Raw genomic sequence first — 11,612 nt, forward strand, 5'->3', positions numbered from 1 at the left:
TAGGAGTCTATTTACTTGTGACCACTCAGTGTATATAATAGCAACTTAAGGTTAGACAATTGTGTTATAGTGTATGAAGAAAGGGTGACTTCTGACTGTGTGCTAGTTTTGCTTGGATTCAAGTTCAAGCTCTCTTTATATAATTAATTAACAACTTATCAAGAGACTAGGTTCGTTATCAAAATAAGGATATATAGCTCCCTAAGCCACAGTCTCTGCATTTGTTCAGTAGGCATGATGTTGTGAAAATAAATTAACGGCTTATCCAGTGCACTGAATATAGGTGACTGCCTAAGGGAAGGAATAAGAATATGTCACAGCTGAATACATCCTGGGCTAAAATTTTAAAATAACGATATGCACATTTTCTAAGTTACGAAATAACTGTACTATAATAGTTGTATACTGTACAAACTGTTGTCGTCTACTTCCTAGATTTAAACAAGCACACAAAATTAGGTCAGTACTGCACAAGGCGGATTTACGACAAGTGAAAGTCGGTAAGTGCGCTAAAAGTGTCATTTATCTGCAAATATTAGGTAGATTGAAAAAATTGAAAGAGAATATGGTACCTCTAGGTGTCTCAATGATATACCAAACACCAATGTTTCCCAATTTACTGATGATGTCATAGTCTAGAGTTCTTCTAGAGACTCAACATTTGAAGTCTAAAAAATACAACCTGTACTGTCTAAGGTAAACATTATGTGACTTTAAGCACATCTCTCCAAACCCAGGCAAAACCAATAGTCTACCCTTCCAGAAAAATTGCAATGCAAGATCAACTGGAATTATAATGAATAATTATAATTATGTTGTCTTCTTCTTCCGATCTTACTCTCACTCTGGTATGGGGTCAGTACTCGGATCTTCTCTATCCACAGACTATAATCCTGTCCATAATTTCTAGTTGCATTGACCTATCTCATATCCCTGTTCACGTCTCTCCACCCACCTCCCATATATCCCTGTCCACCACGTCTCTCTACTGTAATCTCTGTCTTCCTCTACTTTTTTCGTCCCTTCATTGGCATTTCCAATGCTCTTCCGACTGTTCATCATTCTTCACTGCTTACTACATGTCCAAACCATCTCAGTCTTACTCGTCTTGCTTTTTCTGTGATCTTACAGACTCCAGTGCTTTTCTGATGTCATCACTTATTATTCTTTCTCTCAAAGATATTTTCAGCATCCATCTTAACATTTTAATTTCAGTTATTTCTAAAATACCCTCCATCTTTCTCCTTATGCACCAAAGTTTATGCACCATAAAGCAGAGCTGGCCTAACTACTGTTTTGTATATTTTGCTCTTAAGCTTCAGCAGTATTTTCTTGTCAAGAATCTGCCTTGAGACTTCCCTTCATTTATTCCATCTAACTCCTACTCATTTCTCTACCCTTGGAGTCTAGATACCTGAATGTATTTGACAGTTTTATATCAACTTTTCTCTTTCTCCTCTTCTGCTTGATATTACCTTCATTTTGCCGGTGTTTACCTTCAACCTACCATTCTGCTATATCTTGCAAACATTGACTCCATCATACATTGTTTTCACTATCTTCATCAACTTTTCTTGGACTTCTTCCTGAGATACCAATAAACGCAGTCTCGTGGCATTCTATCGTATGCTTTTTTATAAATATATAAAGCGCCAATACAAAGCTTCCTATTCTCCTCTAAAAACTTTTCCTGCAGTCTTTATTTTCACTGTCCCCTTCCTAAGCATTAAAACACACTACATTTCATCAATTTCTACAACTTCTTTTAGCCTGTATTCTACTACCCTTTCAGACACTTTTAAAATATGTTTAGTTAGCTTTATACCTCTGTAATTTTCACAGTTTATTATGTCATCTTTTTGTTTCTTTATAAAGACCAGTATGTTTTTCTCACAATCTGAAAGTATTTTCTCTTCTTCCTATATTTTCTGAACAAGCTGCCATACCCATTCAATGCCTTCCCATTCCGAAGTCTTTATCATTTCCACTACAAATCCTGGTGGACCACTCATTTTCCCAAGTTTCATTTTCTCAATGGCTCTTTTCACCTCTAACCTTCTGACTCTTCCACTGGCTGCTTTTCCCAAAACCGCTCTCTCATTTTCTATGATCATCAATTATTCATAATACTCTTTTTATCTCTTTTTAATGTCCTTTTCACTATATTGAATACAACCGTCTTTGTTCTTTATGATATTTATTAATCCAACATCTTTTTTAGCTTGTTTTCTTAATTTTGTAATCAATCCTATATACTACCTACTCTCCTTCTGGTTTTTCCAGATTTCCATACCACTATTTTCAAACTTCGGTTTTTGCTTTGGCAACTACTCTCTTTGCTTTATTCTTGAATTCTCCATATCCAATTCATATTCATAATTATTATATGCTATTTCTTTAACCACCCCTTTTTTGTTTTATTGCCTCTTTCACTTCTTTATTCCACCACCATGTTTCTCTCCTTTGAGGTTTTCCTCCTTTTGTGTCATCCCAAACTTTAGTTGCTGCTTCCACCAGTATTGCTTTCATCTTATTCCATTCCTTATTTACTCTTTCTGCCTCTGCTCTTCCCAGATCTACTCCTCCAATCCCACCTCATGTGTCTCATTTTAATTTTGCTACCTCATCTTTTATTCGGTGATCTTATGTCCCATTTTTCTCCTACCCTTGCTCTTTTTTCTTTTCTTTTTCCAACCTCCCGTCTGCAACCAACAGTCATTGTTGTGTCACAACTGCCTCTTTTGGAATCACTTTGCAGTCCACAATAGTTTTCTTGTCTCTCTTTCTTACTAACAGATAATCAGTTTGAGTTTTATATTTCCCACTTTTGTAAGTTATAAGGTGTTCTTTCCTCTTCTGAAAACCTGTGTTAGCAGCATCAGCAACCTCCAACAAGCTTTCTCCTTCCTCGTTCCTATTTCCATGCCCTTTTCCTACATACACTCCATCAAAACTTTTTTCTCTTTCCCTCACATGTTAGTTTATTTCTCCTCTAATTATTATTGCCTCTGACTGGGGTGTACTTTTTATTAAGTCTTCAAGAGCATCTCTAAATTCCCCTTGTCTTCCTTTGAACATCTTCGTTGTGGTGCATATGCTGATGCTATATTCATCATTTCAGCCCAAAGTACTATTTTCACAGTCATAAATCTGTCGTTTATTCTCTTGACCTTCATTACTCTTATTTCAGAATTCTACTGGAAATTATGCTTACCCCCATTTCTTCTTGTGCTTTGACCACTGTAATATGCTTTGTAACCATCATCTAGCAATCTTGAGTTTTTTGCTTCAGTATTATTTCCTTTGCTTCATTACATCTACTGTCTTCCTTCCACTCTCTGTAAGACTTTCAACATTCCATGTGCCTATTCTGACAATTCCTTCTTTCTTTACCCTTTTCTCCACTAACTCCTTTGGCCATAGCCATGGGCTTTGTGAAACCTATTTCCCATTTCTCGCAGCAGCCGGAGGAGCTGCTGCTGTGTGGAATTTCCAAGCTATACCCTAGCTATCTCTCTGCTCATTTCTAATAGGCCCAAAGTCTATATTTTGATTTTGGCCAGGGTTTTTACACCCGGGTGGCCAGTACTGCCAGTAACCCTCCTCATTTTTGAAATTTCTGGACTGGTATGCTCAGTTGGAATAAGTATGGCTGAGTTGAAGAACTTCACTGTTGCCATAGTTAAAATCGTTGGTATAAGTTATGACACTAAGTTCACTTGGGAGGAGGCACACACTCACATACATACATGCACGCACACACACACACACACATATATATATATAAGTAGGAAAATGCGAAGGTGATAAATTAAAGAAATTAGACTTTTAGATAAAAATCATCTTTAAAAACTATGGTAGTAATTTATTTATTTATTTAGCGACGTTTCGAGCAAACGCTCTTTTTCAAGCCAGAAACAAGCCTGTCGGTTAATGATAATTACAGAAACGTTTTGAAATAAAGCAATATATGAAAACAGAATGTAACGCAAGATAGAACTACGAGAATTAAACAATATAGTAAAAACAACATAACATAGCTGGTAATTGAAAAAACAGTATTAAAAATCAGAGTTCAATAACAAAAACACAATTTATTCACAATAACAACACTTAAAAATAACTTCAACATAATCAATAAACAAATGCCTGGCCAGGACTTCACGCCAATATTAATAAACAATTTATCATAAATATTAATAAATCAATAATAATGGAACCAAAAGGAAAAAACCTAATTTCAAAAAATAATACAGCAATGGTCAAACAATACCTATCAATATCGAGTGACAAACAGCAATAACTATACCCTTTGATAACCATTTTGGACTTAGTGAAGCTTCTAGCAGGGTATTTATTTACAAAGTAGGTCACATACATACTCTTCTGCTACATTAATAGTATTTATAAGTCACCGCTAGGGAATCTGGTGTCAGTATCATCATACACACATATATATTTACTAAAAATACAAATGATTATGTAGAATGTCAGTTTAGCGTTTGAATGCAACTAAGAATTCACAGATAAACTAAACGATAGAAGGAAATAATAAATGAACGATAAACACAACCATAATCATAAAATTTTCTATCTCACAGTGCATCACTATGCTTAAGAATATGCTTTGTATTCAGATTTCTAATCCTTAGCCTCACTATCTTTCTAACTGCTTGCATGTGACATCTGACTGCCATTTTGCAGACTAGTTTTTCATTTTTGGCATTCTATATATAAAATTCACAATAGTTATTTATATATTTTCTCATGTTTGCCTAAACGAACTGTTTACTTATTTTAGTGTCTTCTTCGGGCTTAAGAACTCCGTTTCAATGTGCAGCTTACCTATGGTATGGGTATTTCAGTATCATGGTCTCGCAAGAAATCCTGCCCTAGTATACCAGATGCTTCTAAATCTATCTGTTTACAGATGTAAAACGAGTGTTTAAGTTCTAAGTTTCCTACTTTTATTTGAACATTATACCTGCCTTTTCTTTTAACAGGACGTTCTGTTATGAAAGTTAAAATACTTTTTGATGCTTTCTTCAACACATTATTTAACAATGTAAGATTTTTCCTTACTAGTTCTACACTAAGCAGAAGAGATCGAGCCCCTGTGTCAACTAACAACCAATATTCTACTTCTTCTATTTTTACATGAACTACTGGAGTAACTTTGTTAACGCTATTAACACTCAACCTTTTATTCCATACTGTCGGAATTTCCTCTGGTTGTGCTTCATAATTCCAGTCGTAATTATGATTTTGCTTCTCCAGAAAACGCTGGTTTTCCAGTATTGCTCATAAACTTTTTCTTAATATTTCCAGCCCTTGGGGCTTTCTTACTTCCTCGTCATCTACCGTCGCTAGCTATGTAGCCTTCTACTCCACAATTAAAACATTCTAGCTATTTCTATGGGGTTTTGGGTCTGTTTTACTTCACCATTTAGTAAGTAAATTCTATCTGTTTGTTCTTTTTATTAAAACAATATTTAGCAATATGCCCTATCTTACAGCAATTGAAGTATTTTGTGCACTGAGGCTTATTTTGATTTTGTTCTACCACTTTATTTTGTCACTTTTGTCGTTCATAATGTTTAAAGCAGAATTTTATGGTCTGTATATCTGCTTTTCGCATAGCTTTTCCCTAGTAGCTAGTTCAATTAAGTCTAATAGTCACATCTGGGGTATTGGCTTCATTTATATTTTGTCTCATTATATAATTGGACAAACCTCGTTCTTAGTCTGACTTTAATATATCTTGTAGCATTAGTTTGTTAGGGTGTTTATATACCTTACAAAGTCTGTTGCCTAGCTCTTGTAAATTGCGACTGAATACTGTGGCTGATTCTCCGCTTTGCTGAGTTAAACTGTGGATTTGGGTAGGTATAGCATTTGGCATTGCTCAATTCCTATATTATTGTGTCAGTTTATGTGCTAAAAACAGAAAGTCGGCAGTACCTTTAAGCTCATTGTAAGCTCTGATATAGCACTTTTTTTGTCCTGCTATTTTTAAAATGTGAATAGTTGCTTTTTGTGCATCTGTCCAACCTGATATTCTAGCCACTTCATTAATTGCATTAATAAAGCTCTAATTATCTCCATCAATTTTACAATAAAACAATAATATAGCGCTTGTCAAGTGCTTAGTACTGCGTTGTCCTATCGGCACTAGTGGTCCTGGTGGAGCTTCAGAAGCTTTCAAGGCTGTGCTTACCCGTCTTTCAGTTCTCGGTCGCACATCCTATTCTATTATAATTTCTCCTGTCGCCGTAGACTCGTGTATTTCCTTTTCTACCACTTATTTCTCTACTTATACTAACTTAGATTAACTTGCTTCAACTTCTTTTCATTAACCTTTACAACCTGTTGTTAGTTAACCCCAAATCGAAATACTGAGTTTGAATTTCCTCTTACAAGTCCACTGCTTCATCGTCCTTGAAATCTCTTCCAGATTTGGCACACAATATCTCATCCACCCCCTGACAACTGTATCTTAAATTTCATAGACGTCCAGCCGACTTGTTGATTTAATAATGTTTATTCTAAAATGAACTGTGAGCTTTTCACATCTAATGTTTCAGTCCTGGAATTTTACATATAACTAAACATGTGTCTTTGTTGATCTGAATTCCTTCTTTGCTTTATTTGGTTACCTGATTCACCTATTAACGTTAGTACTGAAAGCTTCCGTTGACTTAATCGGTTAACTAATACTTGTTGTACTTTCTCTAGTTAAGGCTAACCGATTTTGCCAGAAAATAACAGAATTATGAAATTATAGATAAAACACTTATTATCAAGCAATTGTTTCCGTTATATTTTTTAATAAAAGTACGTAAAATGTGAAAAAATAGAAACTTATTAGGTTAGATAAAAAAAAAACTTGAATGAAAAAAATAAACAAAAGTATACTCGTGTTTTTTTTTCTTAACGAATTCATATGGGTTGCTGATGCGTGATGTAACTTTATAGTTTGTTTACCCTAAGCTCTTTCTTGATGATTTATTGCTTCGTTACACTAGTCGTTCATAGTTCAAAGAGCAATAAAGTGATAGAATTAAATGAAAGCAAATTTGTAAAGATTAGAAGCCTGAAGCAGTTAGAAATACATAATTAGGATTGTCTGTTACAATCTACAGTCATTCTAGAATTTTTTTATTTCATATTTTTCAACTTTTCACTTTAATTCACATTGGTGTTTTCACTACACTTATTATTTGGGGTAGAAAATTTGGAGTTAAAATATAAAGTTTTACCAAAAACTTAGAAATAAGTGAAATAAGAAAACTTTAAGATGAAAAGAACTATTTATATTCTTATCGTGAAAATCAACTCATACTGATTCAGAAATTATTTCATTTGTTCTCACAAAAATCTTCAGTAAAGTACATAATTTTTAAAAATATTATTTTTTTGTGTACACAAGTTTTTGACGTTTAATAAAATCTTATCAAATTACGTGAAGATGAACTTAGTAAATTAAGAGTTATAGTATGTACAGTCTCATGATTACATTGTTGTTACAATATAAGTCAAATTTATCAGCACATTGGCTTAGGATTAATGCATGGCTGCCTTATCAATTTCTGACTTGCAAATTTATGCAGCCATCCATTCCAGGAAACATCATAATAGCCCTCCTTGGAAGTCTTTTAAACAACTCAATATCCTTCTTAATTAAACTAAGAAGTCCAAGTCTGAACAAAATACTTTAAATGAGACTTAACAATAAGCCTATATTATTCTTTGACTTTTATTCAAACAACACACTGCTGGCATAAGAGACTGATTGACCAAAATACTACAGTCCTTTTCTTTTAAACACTGTTAATTAGTTTCCGTCGAATTTATTTCCGTCAAAGTGGTAATTATAGTTAAACCCAAAACAGCCCTCATGCATACCATGCTCTTAACATGAGAGAATGCCATCTGTTACTTATTTCTCCAGTTTGCCAAGTAACCCAAATTTATTTGGAAAGCAACAACATCATCTTCACAGTCAAATAACTCAAAATATTAATATCATCAGCCAACTTTAACTAATTTGTTCACCATTCCATTATACATTTCTTATATACATTGCGAACCGTGGTGTCTCCCGTTTGAAAATATGTGCACGTAGGCAAAGCTCAACATTCACTTTTTAAATAATGGGAGAATAGGCATGAATAATTTTGATGACAAATTTTATTTCGAAAGCAGGATATTCTACACTAAATTGTTAGGAATTAATCACACTATCATCCAAATTTCAAAATATGACGTAACGTGAAGAATAAAAATGTAAATTTACCGTATATTATTGTTGAGCGGCTCTTAGCATGACTGAAATGCTCAACAATTACTTTTTGCGATGGGCAGTATAAATACCTCAGAGCTTTTTGCTCTGAAAGAAACCAAGAGTGCAACACAATTGACCTTTTTAAAGTTCATGAAATAATTTCAATTGATAGATTAGCTTACATTTTTCCCGTCACTGGGGACAGGTACTTTTGCTTGTCATTAATAAATATCAAAAGAAATAAAAGACCCAACAAAAAGCTTTGAGGTGTCCCACTTGTAACTCCAATCCAGTTCACTAATCTCCACTTATTACAGGTGGTTAGGGGTGCTTGACTCGCAATCTGAGGGTCACGGGTTCGAATCCCCGTTCTACCAAACTTGCTCGCCCTTTCAGCCGTGAGGGCGTTATAATATGACAGGTGGTTAGGGGTGCTTCACTCACAATTTGAGGGTCACGGGTTCGGATCCCCGTTCCTCCAAAAATCCTTCCCCTTTCATCTGTGACGGCGTTATAATTTGACAGTCAATCCCACTAATTGTTACTAAAAGAGTAGCCCAAGAGTTGGCGATGGGTGATGATGACTAGCTGCCTTCTCTCTAGTCTTTCACTGATAAATTAGGAACGGGTACCGCAGATAACCCTCGAGTAGCTTTGCGTGAAATTCAAAACAAAACAAACCACTTATTACAAATTCGTGCTTCCCCTCTTTTAACAACACTTAACAATAATTAACTTATCCCCCAAACCCACAGAGATTATTTTCTTTACTAGGCTTTTATGTTGCAATTTGTTGAGAGTTTTCCGCAAATCCAGATTTATCAAATTCGTACCTTTAGCCTCATCAACATAAGCAGTGACATATTTGAAGAAGCCCAAAATATTTGTGAAACAATACATTCTACCTAAGAAATTTTGTTAGATGGTTTTTCAAAGCATCTTTAGTTAGCCTCTCCAAATCTCTTATCACCACAAACTTAAGAATTATTTGCCGATAATTACCTAGATAATGCTTGTTGTCTCTCTTAAGAACAGGGTGTAATATTAGCCATCTTCCAGTCTACTGGTATCTGCCCACTACTCAAAACTAACATGTCATCTATATAGATGAGATGTCTCTCCCATTGCAGCCCTCCAAGTGTAAGCTCCAACAGCTTTTCGAAAGTGACAGGCATTCTGCGCGGACCAAATGGCGTGAATCAGAATTCGTACAGTCCTTCTCATGTGCTGAAAACGCTCTCGGATCTACTTTCAGTATTCAGATAAGCTTACCAGGTTAAAAGCTACATGTCGTATGATGAGCCAAATGATATATTCCAATGAACTCAAACATTCGTTTGAATACGATAGAAAGAGGGTGTCAAAGTCCGTTAATGGAATCTTATTTGAATTCCATACACAATCTGGGCATTATTTCCTTCTTCCTGAAAGTAACCAATTGTATTATCCATTTCTTTAACAGTTATCCATTTCAGCAAAGATCCATGGTAATCCAAGAAAGCCTACATGGCAGTTTTATCTATTTTATGGCATATAACTTTTGTTCGACATTGTCAACTATCTCATCCTACAAAAACATCATCACATCATTGGTTAATTTACTGAGCCCATGTCCTTGTGTTGTGTTCAGATTATTGGCAAAATCCTAATTAGACCTCAGACACTCAAAATTCACATTCATTCTCAGATGTGCTATTGTGTCTGTGACATTATCTATTTGTTTTGTTTGTGTCACTTCTTTCTTTCTTACTGTGCCAATGACCATTCGAGCTGAGAGTTAAACAGATGACTGACTATATTTACAGACCTCCACTGTTACAACACGTACAGATTACTGTTTCATCTAATAATATCTACTTTTTTAAACAGACTACAGTGTTTCATGCGTCAGTTCTATCACCACAGCAGGTGGTAACAATACACCAGACTGCATCCATAGTACATCATGGAACGTTATTTGTACATTGAGCAGCATTATTACCTCCTTCTCAACATACATGCATGCAGTCCGTTCTTTTTGGAACCAGTATGGTTGGCATTGTTGTGATTTTGCCACATAACTCCAGTTTAGCTGACATACAAGCAAATTGACTATCAATTTTTTATTTGCTGTTTGTTTTAGCACAAAATCATATATTGTATTATGTTTCATCTGCCAACTAAAATAAAATTAACCAGTTCACAAACTAGTGAAAAAAATTTCAAATTCATTTAACAAAAGGAAAGGTTATGTAGAAGCCCATCACAAACAGAGTATTTGTTCAATTTCTTTTTCTTATAATATTGCTTATATCTGTCAAACAAAAGTACCTCTTTCAATTAGAGCAAAGAAACATAAAATTTACTGTCTTCAGAAAGAAACTGAAAAATGAGCTTTAGCGTTACATGTTCATACAATCAACCATACAAAATAAATTTAGATCAATAAAAATTAATTGCAAAATCTAAATTATTTCACCAACACGACATAAAAGAATCAATAGAAATCATTTAAAAATAGAAAAAAAACATGCTCAGTAATGAAACGGAATTTAAACTCTAACTATTAGGAAGTAGTTTTTTACAAGTTATTTTTTGTACTTCAACGTACAAAAATTGAGAACCGTTTTTTACTATGTCATTTGAAAATTACAAGCTTTGCCTGCCGAAACTACTTGGAAGTTTTTGTATTTTGTCGTGTGTTTTGTTAATCACTTAATAATTTGTGTATTGTTATTCTGAGGTGTTATTAATGTTTTTCTTTAGGGAGAACTCATTGCAACCTTGAGGGAAGCCTCTGTTACGCCTACGTTCATTAGTTAATTTTCTATATAATTTCTTTCCGAAGATATTTTAGCGATACAATTCCTTTCTTAAATAAAACTGGCTTATTCTTTCTAAATACAACTTTGCAATACACTTAATTTCCACAGTCGCGCTATAACAAACGCTATAATTCACAACGGACGTCTCACGTGCTCGACTCAACAATACATCTCTCTCTGTCCGCAGTTCAATTACATTGTTGCCGTCACTTCTTCGCGGCTTATATATATACAAGACTACCGCATATCTAGTAGCCTCTCGAGACTTCAGGAAGGGACGTGAACGTTCGAGAAGTGCATGACGTGTTACTAGCGTCACGTGACCTCCGCTGTCGTAACACTGCCCCTTCCTTAGTATTGTTCGTCCCGAACAATAGCCAATTACATTAAACCAATAAACAATTAACAATAACTTAATTAAATGTACAGAATTTACAAAAACAAAATTAAAATTAAACAAAGTCTCTTAATTTTAGTGGACGTATCTTCTTCCGTACTGGTCTCCTTCTGCTTCATATGGGGTT

The sequence above is a fragment of the Limulus polyphemus genome, unplaced genomic scaffold (genome assembly GCF_000517525.1).
Source record: "Limulus polyphemus unplaced genomic scaffold, Limulus_polyphemus-2.1.2 Scaffold571, whole genome shotgun sequence".
In the NCBI taxonomy this organism is placed as follows: Eukaryota; Metazoa; Arthropoda; class Merostomata; order Xiphosura; family Limulidae; genus Limulus; species Limulus polyphemus.